Here is a 22,710-nt window from a genome sequence, read left to right on the forward strand (position 1 = left end):
GATTTCTCCACATCCTCACCAAACCTCGTTATTGTCCGCTCTTTAAAATTATAGCCATTCTAGTGGATGAGAAGTGGTATCTCACTGTGATTTTGATTTGCATTTCCCTAATAACTTTCCAGGTGCTTATTAGCAATTCATATACTTTCTTTGGAAAAATGTCTATTATAATCGCCCATTTTTAAACAGCGTTGTTTGTCTTTTTATTATCGCATTGTAAGAATTTTTAATATTCTAGATACAAGTAAGTATTTTCTCCTATTTTTTCTCCTATTCCATGGGTTGTCCCTCCACTTGCTTCATGGTGTCCTTTGAAACACCAAAGTTTTAATTTCAATGAAGTTCAACTTATCTTTTTTTTTTTTTCATCCCTCATGCTTTGGATGTCGTATCTGAGATATTGCCTAACCCCAAGTCACAAAGACCGACTCCCGTGTTTTCGTCTAAAGGTCTTATAGTTTCAGCTCCTCCATTTAGGTCTGTGATCCGTTCTGAGTTAACTCTTTTTGTGTATGATATTTGGGCGCAGTCCAAACTAATTCTTTGGCGTGTGGATGTTCGGTTGTCCCTGCACCATTTGTTGAAAAGGTGATTCTTTTTCTATTCGGTGCTCTTGGCCTTTTTGTCAAAATCAATTGACTGTAACTGTTAGGATTTGTTTGTGGATTCTTAATTCTGTCCCATCAATCTGTGTGTCTGTCCTAATGCCAGTCCCACACCGTCTCGATTCCTGCCGTTTTTCAGTACGCTGGGAAATCAGGAAGCATGAGTCCGCCGACTTTGTTCCCTTTCAAAATCATCTGGCTATTCTGAGTCCCTTGCATTTCCATACGAATTTTAGGATCAGCAGAGATAGACAAACAGATCCTGAAATTCCTAAGAAAACCCCCCACTTTTAATGATTAAAATCTTTTCTTCCATATTAAGGATGAAATTGGATAAGGAGGACGGAGCAAATGGAATTTGGAGTTGGGGGAAGCAGGGAGGTCCTCGGAAAGGGGGACCCAACTGCCGGAGGAGGGGAATAAAGAAACCAGAAAGTTTGGCAAACTGCCCACCCTGGTGAGAGGAATGTTTGTTCAGAGGAGGCAGTTTGATCCAGCACCAGGGGACATTGTGACAGATAATTGAAATTGTTAAGTCCATTGATCTCCCCAGAAGGGGGAAAAAAAAAGGTCTCTAAGTAAGCAGTCTTGTTAGTTTGTTGATTCTTACAGAAGAAGATTCTCATCTGACCAAGGGAAGCAGCTGGCTCTTTCTCAGAGCTGCAAGGCAAGAAAAAAAATGAATTCCTCCCTGTCTTTTCTTGCCTCTCTCTGTGGCCGGCCCTAACCTTTGTCCGTCTTCGTTACCCTGCCCCTTTATTAGTTCTCCAGAAGGAGAGGGAGGAGAGGGAGAAAAAGAAGAAAACCATAGTGAGAGAGAGGGTTAGCGATGCCGAGGGGAGGGGAGGGATTCTGGAGCGTTTAAAATGAAAGCTCTTAAAGGCACCGTCGACAGAGCCTGCTGCAGACCTACGACATGTAGCAACAGGCCCAGGGATGCTTACTTTCTCGGACTCATCATCCAGCTCCTGATAAGTTTATCCCAAGGCAACCAGACACACAAAAAGCGTGAGTGGCATTGTTAATGAGAATGTTATCTGTAATAGCACCAGCTGGGACAACCTGCATCTCTAAAATAAATGCTTGTGACACCATGATGTGGAAAGAGGGCAGGTTGTCATACCGGCTCCATTGTCAAAATATACCCCGAAGTGCATCGCTCATCACCGCATTCTCTACCACCCCGGGTCCAAGTCGCACGGTCTTTCGCCTGGATTATTGCGATGGCCTCCCAACTGGTCTTTCTGCTTTCCCCCTGGTTCCTCAGTTCCTGGTCTATTCTCAACGCAGCCGTCGTAGGAACGCTTTAGGAAGCGTAAACGTGTCCATCCTCTATTCAGAAGTGTCCACAAGTCCTCTCCCATTTGATATCGAAGCAGGTGTCTTCTGTTGGCCCGGGGCCCTGCCTCCTCTGGCCCCGCCTCCTCTGGCCCCTCCCACTCTCTGTCTGGCTCTCATTCTGCTTTTCCTCCTGCGCTCCTCCCTGGCCACGCTGGCCTGACTGTTTCTTGAACAGGCCAGGTCTCCCCCTGCCTCAGTGACTTTGAACTCGCTCTTCTCCCACATATCCGTCTGGCTTGTTCCCTCACCACCTTCAGATCTCAGCTTAAATGTCACAGATGAACTTTCTTTCCCCGACCATCTTACTTAGGATGGTCATTAGGAAACAGGCATTTCCTAGTCCCCATCCTCGCTTTCTTCCTCCCTATCCGACTTATTTCTTTGCCTTACTGTCTGACTCTCCCTGTGGAAGCTGTGCTCGGTGAGAGCAGGGACTCGTGTATACTGCTCAGTACTCTATTTTCAGTGTATTGACTGAGCCTGGCACAGAGTAGCCATGTAGTCAGTCAATACTGAATGAAGGAATGCATCCATAAAAGTAATAATTACGAAAACTAGGTCGTAATTTCAAACGTGGGCAAGTGTAAAGATGGAAAGTGTGACACGCACAGCAGCTGTGGCAGGGTGGCGTCGTGGCATCTGGGAGATCCGGACTCCACCACTTTCCAGCCGCGTGACCTTGGGCAAGAGTGTCTGTCATCTCGATTTCATCCTCCGTGGAGCAGGTAGAATAGCGCATCCCTTATATAGTATTGCTGTAAAAATTCGACGAGGAAATGTTGAGAAAACACCTGGCATTGTAGCAGGGGCTCTGTAAACAGGTGTCTCTCTCTTTTCCTGAGGAAGAATATATGGAGAGATCTACCTGGTGGATAGGATCTGGGTGGGAATATGCAAAGGTGGAAATAGTTGGGTGTGTCGAATAGAGAAATTAAGAATATTTAGAAACATTTTATTTTTTTAAAATAATCAGTCCTCCCTGTGCTTGGGTACAAGTAAAGGGTGGTAGACTGAGCGAGATTCTCCCAGGTATCTCTTGGGTTCCGGCCTCACCTCTGACACTTATAAGACGTGTGACGTTGAGCAAGTCCGAACCTCTCTGGGCTTGTTTTCCTATCTGTAAAACAAAGAGGTGGGATTTAGTAACTTTTAGCCCCGTTCATTGCTCAAAATTCCGTAATTCAAGGAGGCAGGCCTTTCCACCTGGCTTTGGCCCGCTTCAGCCCAGCCTTACTCAAATGAGATGACCAGATGTTTTTAATCTTAGGCATAAAGGACTCTATTCTGGTTTTCAGAAGCCAAAAGAAACTGGAAAGTTTAGGAAAAGTAGTAAACTGATGAGCTTTCTCCTTCTCTTTCTGAAACGCCACATTCATATCATTCAAACTCAAGAACACACAACAAAGCAAAGGGTTTGCATCAACTATATGAAGCTGTAAGCCATGAAGGAAAGCGTGTGCGTGGGTTTTTTTTGGTTTTGTTTTTTTTTAAGCAACAACCAAAATGTAGACGTCAGCACTTCTCAGCTGTGGCCATAACCTTGTCCTCACGTGGCTGTGAGCCGAAGGCAGGAGGGAACGGCTGGAAGGGAGTGGCTGGAGCCTTCCCCTGCTCTGGAAAGCTCGTGGCTTTGTTTTCTTGTCATTGCTACACGGAGCTGAGGCGGAAGAAGGGAGGATGTTTGGGTTCGCAGGCCTCCGGCCACTGTCAGCAAGTTTGCAGCCCTGGCTTCACTTCCCTGAAGGGGGGGGTCAGCTGCCCTGGCCCCCCTCCAACAACGGAGCCACAGAGGATTCAAACACCCCGTAGGTTGCAAGGCTCTGGCTTTACCCAGCTGACAACGGGCGATCTCAGCTGGGAAGGTCAGCTCAGAAAGGACAGAACTGCCCAAAGTAAACAGAGGGACCGACCACAACAGAAACGTCCTCTGCAGTGTGTCCTTATAATTATGGAGCTCTGGCGGCGTCCCACTCACCCTCCCTGGCGCCCCCGCAGGCCTTGTCCGAGCTGGGCCCTCGCCAACCTGAGCAGCACGGCCCCGGCCCCGGCCTCGGGCCCGTCTCCAGGGCTCTCCTGGGACAGCAGGGAGAGTCCTGACTGCAGCGCCTGTCGAGGATGGAGTTTGTGGATAATCAGACAAGAAGACCCTGGGGAGCTCATTGATTAGGGCCCCTAACAGCTGAGTAACCCCAGCTTAAACCTCACCTGGAGTCAGAGGGTACGCAGGAGCCCACGGCCTTATCCCAACCTGCTGCTCCCCCCAGGTTGTCCCACACTGCTTTGTGGGACTTAAAATAGACGTTAACTTTAAAGTTCTCTTTCTCTACCTTTCTTTTAAACCGGATCCTGCTTCTCTGAGCTTCAGGGCCGTGTAGAAAAGCACGTTTTGCATTTAGACTCGAGGACAGGGACTGCATCTCACGCCCTGTGTCACAGTACTGTGTTTGCACCTCACTGTTCCTGGTCCCTGTTTGCCCCGCAGGCAGCCTGTGGGGTCAGCGGCCCAGCGGAGTGGGGCAGAGCATGGGCTCCAGAGTCCAGCGAGCCTCTGAGCTCGGGCTCTGCACGTTCCAGCTGCGTGGACCATACAAACAAATGGTCTCCTCTCTCTGCAGCTCCGTTCCTGCCTGCGAAATGGGAACAGCCATAGCGTCGCCTTCATCATATGGTCACGAAGGTTTCACGAGATGACGTGTGGGATGCACTTGGCACGATGAGAAGCTCGGCAAATGTTAGGTTAGGAGTCGTTAGCAGTCCCAGAAGACATTCCTCGTTCCCTTTTTACAGATGGGAAAATTCAGGCTCACAGCGGTTGAAGGCTGCAGAGGTTAGTGAGAGAGCCAGGGTTCGCCCAGGCCCCTGACTCCACATCCAGGGCCCTTGCTGTCAGGGGTGGCTCTGGGCCGTGGGTCGGGTGTCCATCCCTAACGTGGTATTTATGAAGCCCTCATGTGACTGAGGTCCGGAGAGGTAGGCGCTCACGTGCAGTCTCATCATCAAGGGTCTTCGCATGGACACCAGCCTAGAAACGGCGCCTGGCACTGACCCCCCAGCCCTGAGCCCAGACGTCTCCATATAGTCTCAACTCCCCTTTCCTTTGGCGACGCTATCCCGATGCTCTAAGAATACTTTGCCAACCCTGAGTCGGTGCCTTCTTCACATCATCTTGTATCACAGCGCTTTGGGGTGTCTGTCTGATTCCCCCATTAGAACGGCGGGCTCCGAAGTGGGGTGCCCACGGTGACAAAGGGAGGTGTGGGAAGAAAACAAGTGAACACTTGTTTCTATTTATTCTTTATGCTAAAACATTGAGAACATTACGCTTTGCCAATATTTAAAAATTAGTACCGCAGAACACATCTCATTTATAATAAATATGCAATTATCGGGAGAACATGCTCAGTCTTTCTGATGGAGTGGCATAGTGAAAAGAGCTTGGAGGTAACTGTTCTAGACAACGAACTCCCAGAAGGCAAGAGGTACATCTTCTTCTGATTTGCACCCAACCCCCACCCTCATTCTTCAGCACTAAATGACCCTTCTCCGAATAAATGAATTTGGTGCCTATAAACCTGGATGTCTTTTTTTCTCCCTTCTGTCACCATCCATCTGGTACATTCTGCCTCGTTCAATATTCTGCCAAGTCCTCAGCAAATAATACAGCTCTGTTTAAGGAGTAAAGAGGGCAAAGTGCCATGAGAAGTTTGAAGAGTACAAGACAGGTGGTTCCAAAGAAAAGACTTCCTGGAAGCTATTAAAGCCCATAGCATGCGGAAGCACATCGCCATGGACAAGGTCGCGGGCACGGCCGGCCTCGGAGCACTGGTGTCCAAGGGACTGTGTGGTCTGAGCACCCGAACGTCTTCAAACGGAGCACTGCTTCCCCCTCGCAGCAGAAAGCAGTGCAGCGCAGCACCATGAGCAAAGGTCTTGGAGAAAGACATTCCAACGCCATCACTCCCCCTGGCCAACTGACCCTGGACAAGGCCCCTCATCGCCTTCTCCCGCCCTCCTCCCGGGAATTAGCTCTCTATATCCAAATGGGGTTGGACTAGGTGACTTTGGAGGTGTCTTCACGCTCTGCAGCAGTTTGAAGATAAAGTTGGCAGTTTTCTGCATGAGGTGAAGTCACACTTTGAGGCCCACTGGACCAAAAATATCAGCATATTACCAGGCCTTCCGTGGTGCGTGACAGCCCCTCCTCAGACACTGTGTCTTCATGTGTGGCTTTCCAACCTGCCAGGAACTTACTGGCACACAGCCACTCCGTGGCTCAGTTATGTCCATTGTACATGTAAAAGGTTATATACGTGTTACATATATCTGCAAATAAATAGGAATACATGTATATATACACAGAAGAACTGAGAGATGCCCACCATACTTTTAACGTTGATTTTTCCTAGAGAGTAGAAGAATGGAGATGAGGGTAGGGTTTTGCCATATTTTGAATTCTTCTATATCCTTTGCTTGTTTTTAATGAGTAAGCTTTTAGTAATTAAAAAATAAAAAAAAAATTTAAACCTTAACAGTCCTATATAAATGTTTCCATAATATTTGTAATAAATGACACCAGCTATTCAAGAAGAGGCTCTACCAGAAACAAATCTGCATCTTGATATTTTCTGAGACCCTTTGCTGAAGTGTTGATTATACACAGAGGTCCTGTGGAGAATAGGGACCCAGACTGGGACACCCTAATGATGTCAGCAACTCTCACTGGGTAATCTTGGGAAACCTGAGTTTCCCCAAACTTAACTTGCATCTGGATTTCTCCATGATGAAACGAGACCACTAAACCAAATAACCTATAGGGACCTTTCTACTCTGAAGACCTATGATTCTGAATATCGTGCATGAAAAGACCTACCTGAGAAAGTGAGTTTGTCTCAAAGGAGTCAGGAGAGAATTTCTTCCTTCCCCACCCCTCTCTCCTTTGCTTCATCCCCATTTTATGGGACTTGATGAGATACAGAGGCAACCTCCCACTATAGAAGCTGAAGATACCAGCAATTTATTTTCCAGCCTCCCTTGCAGCTAGGCACAGGCATAAGGATCTGTACTGGACTTTGTTTTGACTCAGGAACTACTCACGTCGAATCGCCAGGATCTGCCCTGCAGAGAGGGGCGTTGGTTGTAATAGCCACGTTCAGTTTCCAGATGCCTCATTGGTGGTGGTTCTAGAGCAGGAACCAGCATCCAGACTTGGGATGTCCACTGTCCTAGCAGCGGTGTCCGCGTGGTGGAGGCACTGATGTCTTCACAGAGTCGTTGAGCAGCCTGATTCTAGAAGTCGTTTCTGGATATGTAACCTCTAAACCCCGGTTTCCAACCCTCCTGGAGAACCTGTAAACTATCCAGTTCCCTTTAATAGATTTGTTTTCTGCTTAAATTAACCAGAGTTGGCTTCTGTTGCTTGCAACCAAAACCCATGACTAAAAAAATGCACTTGGTTAAAAGAGAAAAAGTAAAAAAAAAAAAAAAAAAAAATTGTATTTAAGAAACAGGAAAGCAAGTTTTCTTCCCTTTCTTGACCTCTTATTTTCCTAGTTCTCCTTTCTATAGGTAGCCTTAACTGCTAGTATCTTATTTATTCCTTCGGAGATATTCTGTGTGTATGTGAGCATATCTATGTATCTAAGAAAAAACACTTGAAAAACTATCAGACGCACATGGGGTCATTCCATACACATTTGTTTCATATCTTGCTTTTAAACGTTAGCAATACACGTTGGAGATTATTCCATAAATATAAAGGTGCTTCTTTCTTTTTAATGTCTGCAGAGTATTCCATACAGTGTATAGAACGAATACACTATGATCTATACAGTTAGTCTCCTACTGTGAACGGTTGGGTTGCTTACAGTTTTTGTGACTGCAAATAAGGCCATATTGAGTATCTTTATCAGTATGTCTTAAATATGTCTTCACGCTCCGGGCAAGCATATTCATAGGATAAATTTCTGGGTCAAAGGGTGTAAGTTTAAAAATTTTGACAGATAGTACCAAACTGTAGTACAAAAAGACTGCACTAACTTTTAATCGTATTTAAAATGTTTTAGACTTCCTATCTCTCCATAGCCTCACCTCATCAATATTTAGAATCAGATTTTTATAATGTGGCCATTCTGATAAGTGAAAAATGGTCTCTCATTGTTTTAATGGTCATTCTTAAAACTATGAGTATGGTCGAACATCTTTCTTGTGTTTAAAAGCTATTTGTGTTGATTCACCAGAGTGTTCTATTTATGTCCTTTGCCTATTGTTTTCTATTAAACTTGGATCTGTTTTTAATTCCTTTGTGAGAACGCCATATTTTAAGGAAACTAGCCGTTTTTCATATTTGTTTTAAACAGTTTTTTCCCAATTTGTTTTTAGTGTCTGACTTTCTTCTTTTCTTTCTTTTTCTTTTCTTTTCTCTTTTTTTTTCTCACAGAAATCTTTAATTTTGGTGGAGTCGAATTTGTCCATATTTTTGTTTATGGCTTTTGAATTTGCTTAGAATGGCTCTTGGTTGGGAAGCTTCTCATGGTCTCAACATTGAAGCTGCTAATTTAGAAAAACAGCACTCGAGATTTCTGGTTAAAGAGAGCAGAATAAACACATGCATTGTGTTTTACTCCCTCCTAGAACTCCATCGGAAGTTAATGTTTGATGAAGTAATACATTCACATGGTTCTAAAACTGAAAAAAAAAGAAAAGAAAAGAAAAGAAAATTGGAAAAAGGCACAAAGCAAAAAGTTTCCCTCACCCACGCCTTCCACTGGCCCAGGTCCCACCTTCTTCCCCTCCACGATCAAGCTCTGTTACTAGTCTTATGTGTTTCTAGAGTTTCTTGATGCATATGTAAGCAAGTAAGAATTTAGGTAAATGATTTTTTTTTTTTAAAGAATAAACCAACAAGGACAGAGAATCTGAAAGGGCCAAGAGCAGGATAATTTTAAAAGCTGGAATGCAGATAATTGAGTGGTAACTGAATCCAAAGACCCAAGGAAGCTGAATCCAACTTGCTTTACGTTTCAGAATCCTCCATGCGCTCAGCAGTTGGTGGCTGAGGTACTGTTGTCAGTACTTTGCTGGTAAAGTTGTGGCTGAAAACAGTAGGATGAGTCGAAAGTCAGTTTGAGAAGATCGAAGTCCCCAGGCCCCCTCTTCTCCTTGCTGCTGTTAGGCAGACGGCCCCTTCCACACAGTGACCAAAGAATGGAGGTTTTTCTCACAGTGGGAGAGTAAGTCAGAGGGAAGACCAGGCATAGTTGTGTGAAAGGACAAAATACTGAAAAAAAATTACCTAGAGGCACCCTGCCTCCTTTTCTTACATTAGTCATACAACCCTGACATCGAGCCAGGAGATTAAGATACCTTTCTCTGGGAATGTGACACGCTGGCGGGAAGAGTCTCGAAGATCATTCGAAAACAGCGGTGTCTCTGAGAGAAAAAGAAAACAAAAATTTATTAATATCTTCAGAGAGATAAGACAGATACTACATACATGAAATTTTTAAAAATGCTGTTTTTTAAAAAGAACATTTAAAGGAAAAAAAAGAGATCTTAGAAATTTAAATATGATTGCGGAAATTTAAAATAAAAAACAGTAGAAGATTTGGAAAGTAGAAAGTAGAGCAAAAAGATAAGAGATGGAAAAATAGATGTAAGAGAAAAAGTAGCTTATGTGGGAGGTGAGTCCAGGGAATACCCATAAGGCAGCGGGGGATGAATCAAGGAGCCAGTATCCGGCAAGTGACTGAGAACAGCTGGAACTCGATTCCTTTGAGGCACTCTGGAGACCCCTGTAAAATAGGCCTGACGAAACTGGGGTATTTACCTACTAACTCTTGTCAGTCGTTGGTTAAGGGCTGCTGACAGGGAGGAGGGGTTGATTCTTGAGCCAGAAAAAGCCCTCAGGCAAAGAGATGTTGGTGCTGATAATTTAGAATGCATGGGTGTGGTAGGTGCCAAGACAGAATGGGCAGGGCACGGATGGCATCTGTGAGATCCTCCCTGCACTCTTCGTTAGGAAATTACTGGAGGATTCAGTCCATCAGAATAAGAGAGTAAATCAAGAAAGAGGAAGACGTGGAATCCACGAACCAGAGCATCCAACCCGACAGGTGAAGGGAACCCCTAGGGTGTGAAGGGGACGGCTGTGCAGCAAGCCTAGAGCTCAATCAGCCCAGGTAGGACTACATCAGAAGGTTCTGGAAGAAACTTTCTGTAAGGTGAAAGTCGTTGAATACCAAATTTGTTTGAACATTTTGCAAGGAGACTTTAACAACCAAGAGAGGATAGGGCTTACATAAGTCACATTGTCTGGGCCAGTGGGCCTATCAAGACACCAGAGTCTACCACTTTCTATTTTGTGGGCAGAATACCCATGGGAACGAGGCCTCCTACCAATAGACTTGGTCCTACTTTCTCTTCGTGTCTTTCATCTCTGTCCACGGATCCTTCTCCTCAGAGTAGAAAAATGCCCCCAAATTCCCCCATCCAAAATAAAAATAAACAAAGAAGACATTCTCCCCCAACTTTCTCTTGTCCTTCATCACGATACTTCTAAAAAGAATATTTGCTCACTTCCTTCTCTTCCTTACTTCCTCCCCACACGCTGCCTCTTCATCCTGTGCGACCCGGCTTCCACCCTCGCGTTGCAGTGAGCCTGCTCCCTCACTGGTCGGGTCACGGAGGACTCCCACTTGCTAGATCCCTGGGTCCCGTTCAGTTCTCATTCTCCCCAACCTCTCTAAACCTTTGACTTTTAAAACCTCTCCCCGCTGTCTCTCTGAATCCCCCCTCTCCCCGCCCCCCGCCCCCCCCAGTCCAGTCACACCGAAGTTTCTTTCAGTTCCTCTAATGCACAGGCCTCTTATTGCTTTAGGCCCTGTTCCCTCTACCTGGGACTCTCTTCCCCACCCAGCCCCACTCCTCCATCTGGCTGATTCCAACTTGACTTTCAGGCCTCAGCTCACTACCACTTCCTCAGAGGGTCCCTCTCTACGTGCCTCCTCTCCCGCCCCGACCAAACTAGATGCTCCCACTTGTCCATCTTAGAAGTCAGTTTTCTTCTTCGAATTATATGTACAGTTGATCACTCTAGACTTCAGTTGTCTGTTCATTTGCTCGATATTTCCCATTCTTTCCAAAACATAAGTTCCACGAGGACGGGAACCATGTCAGTTTTGTTGACCCCTGTGTATTTAGCATTCAACACAGGCCCTGGAACAGTAGATACCCAGTATTTATCAAAGGAATGAATGGATAAGTGCTTTCGTCATGCCAGGCACTACAGGAAGCGCCTTTCCATATACCACCTCATTCTTATCCTCACCGTCCTATGACTAGGTATTATGAATGGGAGGAAACTGAAGCGTAGAGAGAGACTGAGTAGAAAGGCCCGCGATCTTGCAGAAAAATGAGAGAGGGTGAGAACCTGAAAATACGTTTCTCTGGCTCTGTGGAGGACTTCTTCTTTATCGCAGTAGAGCGCTTCCTAGCCGACGGGTCTTCTACATTCGCCTTCCAAGACTTCCCTCACACTGATTCCCTCTCGACTGTTTCTATGGTTTCTCTTGCGTCTTCCTTCCAGGATTTCTTCCAAGCTAAATAACGGTGCGTGGGTGGGGGCCGGTCACGGCGGGGACTGGCGGTCCTGGCAGCTTTCCTTCTCCAGCACATGTTTCTGAGAAGCCCTCAGAAAGTCCGTGAGGTGGACAGCCGTGACGAGCGCCAGCGTCCCCACCGCTCTCTTGCCCTGTCCATACGCAATTCTCGCTGCTGGCCCGCCCCCCTCCCCCGACCCCCCAGCTCTGGGCTGCTCCTCCTCACAGTGCCCCACTCAGGCCTCCCGTTTCCACCAACACAGGCCCCTGGCACATTCTAGACCCTCTCCTCAACAGAAATTGACCTGTCCCGGAAAGTGTTCACAATAGAATGCTAAGTGGGAAAAAAAAAAAAAAAGATAAGATGAAATATTGTATAGACAGTTGCTCTGGGTTGAACTGTGTCCTTACTCCGCCCCAATTCATATGTCGAAGTCCTAACCCCTGGTTCCTCATAATGTGTCCTTATTTAGAAATAGGGTTTTCGTAATTATTCAAGTTAAGATGAGATCATATTGGAGTAGGGTGGGTCCCTACTCCACTAGAACTCTCGTTTCTATAAAAAGAATGCCATGTGGAGAGGCAGAACGCACACGGGGCGAACACCGTGTGAAGATGACAGAGACTGGAATGAGGCAGCAGGAGACAAGGGAAAACAGAGATGGCCCGCAAACCCCCAGAAGCTGGGGGCGGGGGGAACGATGTCTCCCTCATGGCCCTCAGAAGGAACCGACCCTAGCAGCCCCTTGATCTGAGACTTCCTGCCTCCAGAACTGTGAGACAACACATTTCTGTTGTCTAAGCCACTCAGTTTGTGGTACACTGTTGTGGCGACCCTAGCAAGCCACTAGAAATGGAGTGATCCCAGACCTACCTGTGTTATGGGTTGTCCTCTCTCTCTCTCTCTCTCTCTCACTCACACACACACACATGCACGTTAACAGTGGTTCTTTGGGGAGGGTAGATTATGGCTAATTTTGCTTTGTCCTTTTTCCTGCGCTTTTGCGTGTCTTCTCAATTCTCTCGCATCTCTACAATATTACGTATCGTCGCGTAGACAAGTCCTGGGCTGCATCGCCTCAGCTGTAACTGAGAAGAGCCATACCCGCCTTCCAGCGCTTCTGTAAGGATTAAAGTACCTGACACACAGTAGGGACGCTAGCGTCGGGAGAGCAGCTCTGAAGAAGTAAAGCAGAGCCTTTGTCCTCAGGGTCAGTTCTTGAAAGAAGGCTTCGCCATGGCTGCTAAGTGAGGGCGCTGCCGCTCGGCGCTGGCCTGTACGTGTGGTCAGGGCGAAGGTGGAAAGCGAAAGGGCGCAGGGGAGCTGGCTGGATGCTTTGGGTTTGGGGGGCTCAGCAAAGAAGAGCAAGAGGGGTTGGACGGAAAGGTTGATTGCAGGGAGATTGAAGGAGGATGACTTAGTCCATTTGGAGTAGAACTTCTTAGTTCGGAGTGGGTGTCTGATGGGGCAGCTGAGAAGGAAGGGGGACGAGATAAAGTGGAGAACACGGGAAGCCAGACAGTTCCCCCCTGATACAGACAATGGCCCCGCCCCCCGCCCCCCGCCTCACTTCCCCGAAACCCTTCGAGAACGCAGTGGGCAATGTAGCTTCTAACTTCCCAAGCTCACGGGGGAGATGTTCTTTCCCGAGGTGGGGTGTTTCCCAAACATCCCTCTTTCTGGCCATATCTGTTCTTTTCTGGAGACTGTTCAGGTAGATGATGCCACCGAGACATGTAGCTTTGCCTCTGACTTATCTCAACAGGGAGGTTCGATTGTCTCAAATCTTGAATTTAACCATTTGTGACTTCAAATTAATCTTTCGTTTTCAAAAATTTGGGACTCTTTTGCTTCTTCATACTCAGCTCTGTCTTCTCTTATTCCCATTTTAAATCCCAGCAGTTTAGGGAAGAATTGAGTCCCCGCAGATGATGGTTACAATGCATTTCTTTGCGGGAGATCACTGATGGCTTTTGCCCACTCCCTTTGCCCAAACCTACACTTCCCCTTTCATTTTGTATCTGCGAGATCATGTAGCAACATGAGAAAACATCGATGATATAATATTAGATAGTGAGAAGAAGACAACACAAAAACTGAATGTAAATTGTGATTCTGGCTATGTAAAAACAAATAAACAAACAAAAAACACACAACGTAAAGGAAAATGAGCCTGGAAGAAAACAGACCATAATTAATAATGGTTATGTTAGAATATTAGGATTGTGGACTTTTTTTCTTCTTTTCTATTTCCCTAAAATTTCTCATTATAAGGGAAAAATGCTTTTACAATTAAGAAACGGACTCACTAAGCTAGAGTAGGGGGCAGAATGAGTAATAACGTTTGACAAAATAAATACAACAAGAAAGCTAGTCGTAGATGAGGTTTTTGTGGAAGTAAATATGCATAGCTCTCAGATCGGTGTGTGTGATAGAGAAATATGACCCTGGAACTCTTATGAAAGACATTTCACCACGTGTCATCCTGGTCCACCCTGAGAATGACCGGGAGGAAGAATGACAGGACTTTGAACCTGCTGGGCATCCGCGAGGACACGGGGTTGGGGCGCTGGGAGTCCAGGCACGTTCGAGGTTTGGGGGGCTGTAGAGACTGCGTAGACGGCTGTAAATCTGGGGGTTTCCGGGAAGTGCTTCAAGCATGACACGGTGAGGCTCTGATGCTGTTTATTTTTAGAAGTCTTGTCAAGGGGAGCATCTCTCACGTCTCGCTAAGCTAACCGTGCTCCTTGGAACCCTGGACATCTTTCTGCTGCAGCAGCAGAAGGATCAAAGCACGTGTTTAGAAAGAGAAGTGAAAAACACCAGATGTGAGCGAAACCGCAAGGGGAATTTCAGACGGGCGGCGTGCACCAGATGACCCAGCTTGGAATGCGGCCCGCGCCCCCGGACGGGCAGACCCTCCAAGGATCAGGCTGGAGGGACAGAGGTTATTCATCCTGATTTAAGCCAAATGCCGCTAACTTGACCCGCGACCTTGCTCAAGCCGTTGACCCTCTCCAAACCACTTTCACCGTCTGTAACATGGAAGGACTGACTCGTTTCCTGTCAGGAAAAGCTGATGGGACGGACCTATGCTAAGTACTAGAGGTAAGAACGAGGCATGGCCTTAAAGACCGATGCTGAATCGCATCTGAGCAGATAAATACCACAACATATACACACTTTACAGTGTGTAGATACAGATATTTTGTGGGAAGGAGATGTGGGGAAAGCAAAACAAAAGACAAGAGCTTAAAGATCATATCACACACATCACAAAGTCAATCAATTCACGGAGTAAATAATCCACATGTCGACAATTAAAGAGGTGGTGCGACAGGATTTTTTTTTTTTTCTGTCGCCCGTAGCTCTTTTAGGTCTCCTGAGGTCACCCCAGATCTAGACTAAAGCATACTACCTAGTACATAGTGCCGAATAAACGTTAGTGAAAAATAGAGCTTAGCTTCAAATTCCAGCTGTCTTTACCACTTAGTCGTATGTGGCCTTGGGTAAGTTATTCTTACAGTTTTGTGTGTCGGTTTTCTCATCCGTAAAGTGAGGATGATGCTAATATCTACCTCATAGGCTTGCTGTGAAGATTAAATAGAGTAATACATATGAAGAGCTTAGATAATGTTAATTATCATTATCTTCCAAAACCTTCAATGTGGATTTTAAAGCTCTCTGCATTTCTTTGTTTTGTCTTGGTTTTCTCATCCAAGTGTTTCTCACATTCTTGCTCCATTCAGGAATATTTCCTGTCTGTCTTATTCATCTATGTAGGACACCGCTTCCTCCAGACTTTAAATAAGCCCGACTCACCCCCACCGAAGCCGTTGCTTATGCCTATTTGTGACAACTTGGAATGTATCTCTAAGTTGACCCCACAGCCAGACATCCACGAAGCATCACTAAGTCCTCTGTCCTCCTACTGCTGGGCTTCTTACACAATGAGGTGTCCCACTAAAGACTAAAAAGTATGTTTTTCTTTTCTTTAGTAGACGTTGTCAGCCATGGCGATCGGCGTGTGGAATCCTTGGAATCCCTGAGCATGGCCGTCTTGAGGAGGGCAGCGCAGTCCTGGGCAGAGTGAAGAAAGCCTCTCCCAACCCCCAGAGAAGTTGTCACTGAGGAGGAAGAGGGATGTGGTACTGGGTTCAGGACAGATGCTCCTAGGGCTGCTGTAGGCAGGAAATGGCTGTATATGAGAACAGGAAAAAAGAAAAAATAACCTGACCAGTGAGAGTGGTGATATTTTGGAGTGTCGGGAGATGATGGAGGCAAAACTGAGTGGGAAGCTGGGGAATCACCTTCCCTAACGGGCCGGCGCGAACGGACTCACTTTGGCGCCCGTGGACCAGCAGAGAGAGGACTCGGTCATCACGACCCTTCCCTGGGCAACTTTTGTTGCAGTTTCAGCAGCCCCAGCATCATCCCTTTCTGTGAGCGTCCTCGTCTGCCACCGCCACCAAGGCCGATCACATGATCGTCATTATCACCCTTAGCAGCATCACCTTCGAGTCACTTAATCCTATCTCATCCCTCCATATCACCTTCTAGGGTGTTTTTGCTAAACTCATAGGAGTCCCTACAGATGATTCAATCCCACAGAAATGCCTGAGCCCCTATGATACCAGGCTAAATCCTCGGGCACACAAAGGTGAGTGAAATATGGTCACCGCTCTCAAGAAGCTGATACCACACGATTTAGGTAGATTTAAATTGCTACATTACGTTTAATCCAATGATAGTCTAGATTCCCCTAATTATCTTCCCTATGAGTCTGTTTTATCTTGTTCATTTGTTTCCCACAAGTTTATTGAGCACCTACTATGTGCTAGGCGCTGGGCTAGCCTTCGGGTGCAACAACCAAATAAACACCATCCCATTTACACTTCAGAGAGCGTAACTACAATGTGAGGCTCGATGGCATCCGTGGCTAACGACCGAAGGAGTAGGTCACGGTGGGTATTCCTGTCTCTCCTCCCGCAGAGTGGGGTGCACTGAGCTGTACTTCCCTCTCCCAGCAATTACGCAGCGAAGTCACAGTTGAGGCGCGTTACATACATTCTTAGTTGAGTCCAACTTCAGAGGCACTTGAGAATTGGAGGGAAAAGGACAGATCTCTGTGGCTCCATGACAGTGAGGCTTAGCTGGTTGCTCCCTGTCCTGTGCTACTCACCACTATTTCCATCCGTCCCCTTCCCAGGAATCGAGTATCCTTCATACTACTCTCTGAGTCTATGTGGGTTAGAATCTCTTAAATATGTCAATGTGAAATATCTGTGGTTTATTAATGAACAGCCTTCAATAATTGCAGGTAAAGTCAGTTCTATAAATATTAAGCTTCGAAGGGAAGATAAGGGAAGGTCTTCTAAGGAAATGTTTCTCTTCTTAGAAGATGCATTTAAGATGAAGGCAAGTATCAAATTTCTATTGATGGTAAAAAAAAACTACGTCTTCTAACATGAGAGTGTATGGCTGATGTAATAGCTGACCAAGCGAGGGATGTAGTAAATCTCACAACCTCTGCCTGCCCAGCGTAAGACCCTAAGCCATGAAGGAATGACTCACTGTGACAAACTCAGCCAACTATTGACTAACTGATCATAGAACAGCATAATATTAGAGTAGGAAGGAGCATTACAGAGTGTATTGGATTACTGAGTTTAAGATAAAATTTGGAATCAGATGGCCCTAGGTTCAAATTTTAGCTCAGGTTCCTCTTTGCCACCTGGGCCTGGGGCGATTTACTTAGCTTCCTGGTACCTTTATGTTCTACTTTACATAATACAGATAAAAAGTCCTATTGAATAGGGTTTATTTTAAAGGACTAAATAAAGTGACCTAACTGAAGGCACTTGGCACAAAGTAGACACTCAGTAAATGCTCTTTTTATATTACGGATAAGGAACCAGAGGCCGAAGAACGGATCTAAGTCGTCTGAGGGCCTGGATGAGCCGATGTCACACCTGGACTGCAGCCCCTGGCGTCCTGAAGCCCAGTCCAGCTGTCTTTCTGCTGTTTCGTAATGGGAGCTGAGCAAAGACAATGGAAAACGCCTTTATCTCTGGTTTTCTAAAGCTCGAGGGGAGGAGGCCGATGCGGGGTGAGAGGTGAAAAAAGCAGATTTACTTTCCCGGTTTTGCGTTACTTTCCGGAGTTTACACTGCGTGAGCGCACACCCAGGAATGGCGGAGGGAAGTGGCAGAGGTAGCCAACTGGGATTAAAGATTGTGTCACATCCATCCACAAAGTAAATAATCTACATGTCCACAATTGAAGGGTGTGTGACAGGGTGTCTTTCTTTTTTCCCCTCTCACACACAGCGCTTCGGGTCTCCTCAGGCCATCCCAGATCTAGACTGATTTCCCAGAAGTTCCTACACAAACCTTTTCTTCAGAGTTCTGAGCTGGCTAATGGGTGGATTTGGCAGAGAAGTGCCATTTAAAGAGGTTACGTGTGAAAAATCACGTGTGACCTCTAAATTATTTCCATGTGGAAAGAGCCTTGGACCAGGGCTGGGCGACCTGACCCCTGGCACTGCCCGTGATTAACTGGGGGGATCCAGAACAGGAAGAGGAAGTTGACTTCTCTGGGCATCTGTATTGTCCCTTGTAAAACACCGCCAAGCCATCATTTGCTAAATATTGAATGCAAAACACTTACCACGTTTTGTTTTCCTTCATCCCGACAGGAACTCCATGAAATAGTTCCTTCCCATATGAGAGGTGAAGAAATAGGGGCCTCAAGAAACTGCGCCTTGCCCATCATCATTCAGCTCGTAAGTGGCAAAATCTGCTAGAACCTGGATAAGAACACAAAATGTGCTCTAACCTCTAAGGTAGACCACCTCTACTGTGGGAGCGAGGAATGGATATTAAAGCACCTTAAGGGAGTTTCAATAAATGCTCACCACAATCATTTACAGCAGGTATGATCCCTAGGAGTGTCTGTATTCAAGTCATTTTCAGCTCATTGACTTTCTTATTCATTGCTTATCATCCGATCTGTGAGCATCAAACCACAGCTCTCCCCTTTCGCCTCATTTGTTTCTGGTGTCAGTTCTCCCACGTGGGCTGCTTTCGGGGGGACCCAGTGCCCCTTCTTGCCAAGCGGGGGAAACCACTCTCACACTCTCGTAAGCACACACGCATATTCCTACTAGTTTGTCATACACATCCGTGGTTTCAGCCATTGACAATTTCAGAATTCGTCATTATTATGACAGTGAGTAGATCATGTTTAAAGAATTTCCCAGAATGGGAGTTTGGAGTAAAAACATACTGTGATCTCTCCAAGGAGAATACCGAGGGACTTAGTGGCTCCACCCCCAATCACGAATTCTGCTATAAGCTCATGAATTTCCCCCAGCTCATCCTCCTGAAAGACCCTTACCTCTGTGAGGCCGTCAGGTTGATACAACCCCAGGGTCTCCTCGGGAGCTGGTTCCGAACTGGTACTCTGTTATCTGCCTATGTGTTCCAGGCAGTGGTGATCATTGATTGGACTGTACACTTAAGAGGTTCGAGGTCACATCTGTGGAATTTTCCCCTGGGTGGTTTGGCACTTCATGATGACAGTGTTTTTTATTATACTACTGCCGTTTGCTCGGTTTGCCTGAGAGACAGACACAAAAAATTTTGAGCCTCAGTCAGTTATGGATAGCCAAGAATCGCAGTGGCATCGGATAAATCAATTTAGTCATCACATGTGCCCTTGTCAGACATCGTGGTGATATTATTTCCCTTTTGCACTGACCCTTAATGGTGACAAAGCACATCTGTGATTGCCTTATACTTCAGACTTCTCAAGAATCCTTTGAGAAGGGTAGAAGGGGACAAAAATATCCCCTACCTCATGACGTTTATGAGGATTAGGTGCAATAGACTGCAAAAAGCACTAGCACTGGGGGCCGGCACGGAGTAAAGATGACTGGATGTTCCTGTTAGCACATTCCTGGCCCATATTCCCCGTGAGGAACCGCAGCTCAGGGAAGCTGAGTTAAGTGGCAGAACTCACGAACCTAAGTCTCTCGTCTCCAAGGTCATTTTAAGAAATTATCAGTTGAGACTGCAGTTATGGAAGGGAAAAAAGCAGAGCTTCAGAGGAAAGGCTTATGTGACAGGTTTTATGGTGGGTGAGCAGGCAGAAGTGTTTAGGGACAGGGCACCTCTCAAGGGGTAGGGCGCGGCCCAGGTCACGCACCATGGGCCGCTGTGCTGCTCATTTTGGGTTCTGCACATGCTCTGTCCGCCCAGCTAGAATGTCATCAACTTCATCTTGCCGGCTGGCTGAGTTTGTCCCCAACATCTTTACAGTGTCTGACACATTCGTTAAGTACAGAGCACCAATATAAGGGTGGAGAGGAAGACTAAGAAAAGAGCACAAAAGTGTGAATATGGACTAAAAATGCTTTACCATTTTGCCACAGAGTCACCCTGAGTGGAGAAAATGTGGAGCAGGTCACTGAAAGGAATGGAGAGGCCTGGGCCAAGCCCTCTGCAGACGCACGAAAGGGGGCTGAGACAGCCACGTCTCCCCAACCGTCTCTTGTTTGCCGCCTTTTGCTAGAAAGAAGACTGCCTGTCCTCTACAGATGACTAACCAGGAAGCAGTCTACAGAACACAGTGACAGCCCTGCTGAAGGACGAGGGACGGAAGGCATTTCCACCAGGTTGATGGATTTCCGACTTGCTGTGTTGACGGCAAAGGGGGACGTGGTGGGACTTTTGGCAGGAAGCGTCCACCTCTGGGGGAGTCAGAGTCGTGCCAGGACGTAGAGCGGCCCTGGCACCCAGAGCCCCAGCGTTGTCCCCTGCGTGCCCTTGGCAGTGGTACCCCACGGCCTCTCATGCCCCTCCCGGGCCACAGCAGCCTGAGGCGGGAGGCGAGGCCACAGCATCAACAGGGGCCATTCTGTTTACGTTCCCACCCCCTGGCTTTGGGAAACCCCAGATTCCCACACGCACTGAGGCAGGAAGGTCACCACGGACACCTCATCTGTCTGGGTGGCTGACTAACTTCAGATAAGCAGCAGCTGCTGCCGCCCCGTGGGGGTCACCTCCCCGGCCGCCCACCCTGGCACCAAGGGAAGAAAGCCCAGCCTCAGCCCACAGAGCACACTTGGGCCTCCAGGGCCTTCCGCTGCAGCCCAGGACGAGTGGCCCAGCCTCGGGAAGGAGGCGTCTCAGACGTGCGACCGTGTGACACGGAGCTGCTGGGAGCGTAGCCTCCAGTCTCACATTTGTCGGGCACACAAGGTTTGAGGGTGCTCTGCTGCACCCAGCTTTCTCACATCGCTCTGCCCACCCCCCGTGAAGAACCAGAGCAGGTGTTTTTGTGTCCATTTTGCAGATGAGTAAACAGCCTCAGGATGTTCGAGAGACTTGCCCAAGTTCTCACAACTAATCGGTGGCAAGGGCCGTTTTATACTCCCGCCCAGTGAGTCTCTCCACGACTTCGCACAAACACAACAAGCCAAGCAGACAAGTTCCAACTTTTATCCCCGAGAGAGAACCCTTCCTCCAGGTTTAACTTGTCTGCGGTGCAGTGAGAAGCACTTCAGTTCTGGGGTTTGAATCGTGATACCTCTTCCTGCCAACCAAGTAACTTAGCAGCTGTGTGATTTTGGACTTGATTTCCCCGAATATTCACTTCCACGTGTATAAAATGGAGATGACATTTGCCTAAGTTGCAGGGTTGTTGAAGGGTTAAGAATAACAGAAAACATCCACTGACTGTTTTCTGTACCCTAAACGCCTTCTGAGCATTGACTCACTGAATTCTCACAATGACCCTATGATATTTCATATATGCCATGTTATTTCTTTTTGTAGCTGGGGACACTACAGCAGAGAGGTAAAGAAACACCCTAGATCACACCACAAATGAATGGAACCAGAACCAGGATTCTAACCCAGACTGACGCCAAAGTCAAGTGTTTAATCTCCATGCTGTACCGACTATGCAAATTATGTTTACTGTCTCCAGTAGGCATGGGATCAACAGCTGTTGTCCTGAATGGGGCAGTGGGGGTTGACTTGTGAGCTAAAGAGCTAACTACCCAGACTGATTCAACAAACCAGAGGTATGCAGTTGAGGATGCCATGGTTTCTCATTTGCCACCACTGAAGTCGTTCCTTCAGAGCAGGAAGACACCTCGAGGACATTGGGTGACGTCTAGAGATATCTTTTGTTGTGGGAGTGCTACTGGAATCTAATGAATAAGGCCAGGGATGCTGCTAAACATCCTGCGGTGCACAGGATAGTCCCCGCGACAAAGAATTATCTGTTCTTGCATGTCAACATGCCGAGGTTTAGAAACTGCTTTTATATTAATCGTTAAGTATTTAGAATCAAGTCAAGAGTATTTTAGAGGCTTGAAGAGCCCTGTTAATACACAAATTTGTCACATGGACCAGCAAAGTATCGCTCCATTTAGCATCTGTCGACACATTAACATAGTTCAATATATGTGATCTTTTGTTATTACCTATCGGTATTGATGCAATGGTCACCAAGTTAACATACGTGCCCTAGAAATGGCCGGGCTGATTTGGGCCTTGCGGTAGAGTTGGCAACTTGAAGCTTTTTTTCTATCAAACTATGTTATCGCCCCTCAGACTGCTGACATTTCTTCCCGTCCGTCGAAGTGGGTCATAAATAAACGCACAGCGATGCCATCTCCCCTCAGCAGCTCTGGGAATCCCTGACGTCTCTCAGTTCAGTCGGCTCTCGTTTTGTTCCCTTTCCCATTACACCATCACACGACGGATTTTTTTTAAATGTCTGATTTTCTTAGCCTCTTTTGGAAACGCACATCGACATCTTCAAAATGGTAAAAATTTACTTTGTCAAAAAGAACTTTGACCAGAAAGATTTTCCCGTGCGAAGAATCCATGATGCCCGGAAGTACATCTAGCTTTGTATCTCGCATCATTGTGCGTTAGCCTCAAATACTTATGAATAATCCTGAAAGGAGTTACATCGGTCAGTTTAGCCGAGGTTAGGATGCAGAAACAAGTGATCCCAATATTCTAACAGCAAAAGAGTTTTATTTCTCGTTCATATTGTATGTATATCATGTATCGACTGGTGCCCTGTTTCATCTTTTTTATTTGTGATTTAGGCTGAAGGAACAGGCCCTGTTGGGGACATAGTAGTG

At 46.6% G+C, this 22,710-nt stretch overlaps 2 long non-coding RNA genes across 2 annotated transcripts in view; both read left to right on the top strand.

Annotated features, from left to right (window-relative positions):
* Positions 1–8,240, top strand: part of LOC111744621 — a 19,192-nt gene extending 10,952 nt beyond the window's left edge. The window contains exon 3 of the long non-coding RNA XR_002782238.1: positions 4,562–8,240. This is a non-coding gene — a long non-coding RNA (uncharacterized LOC111744621). The remainder of the gene's footprint in view (positions 1–4,561) is intronic.
* An 8,938-nt stretch (positions 8,241–17,178) lies between these two features.
* Positions 17,179–22,283, top strand: LOC111744622. The gene is made up of 3 exons (XR_002782239.1): positions 17,179–17,659; positions 18,241–18,327; positions 20,118–22,283. It is a non-coding gene; the product is annotated as an uncharacterized LOC111744622 (long non-coding RNA).
* Positions 22,284–22,710: the final 427 nt, after the last annotated feature.

This window comes from Pteropus vampyrus, unplaced genomic scaffold (genome assembly GCF_000151845.1).
Source record: "Pteropus vampyrus isolate Shadow unplaced genomic scaffold, Pvam_2.0 Scaffold6, whole genome shotgun sequence".
NCBI classification, from domain to species: Eukaryota; Metazoa; Chordata; class Mammalia; order Chiroptera; family Pteropodidae; genus Pteropus; species Pteropus vampyrus.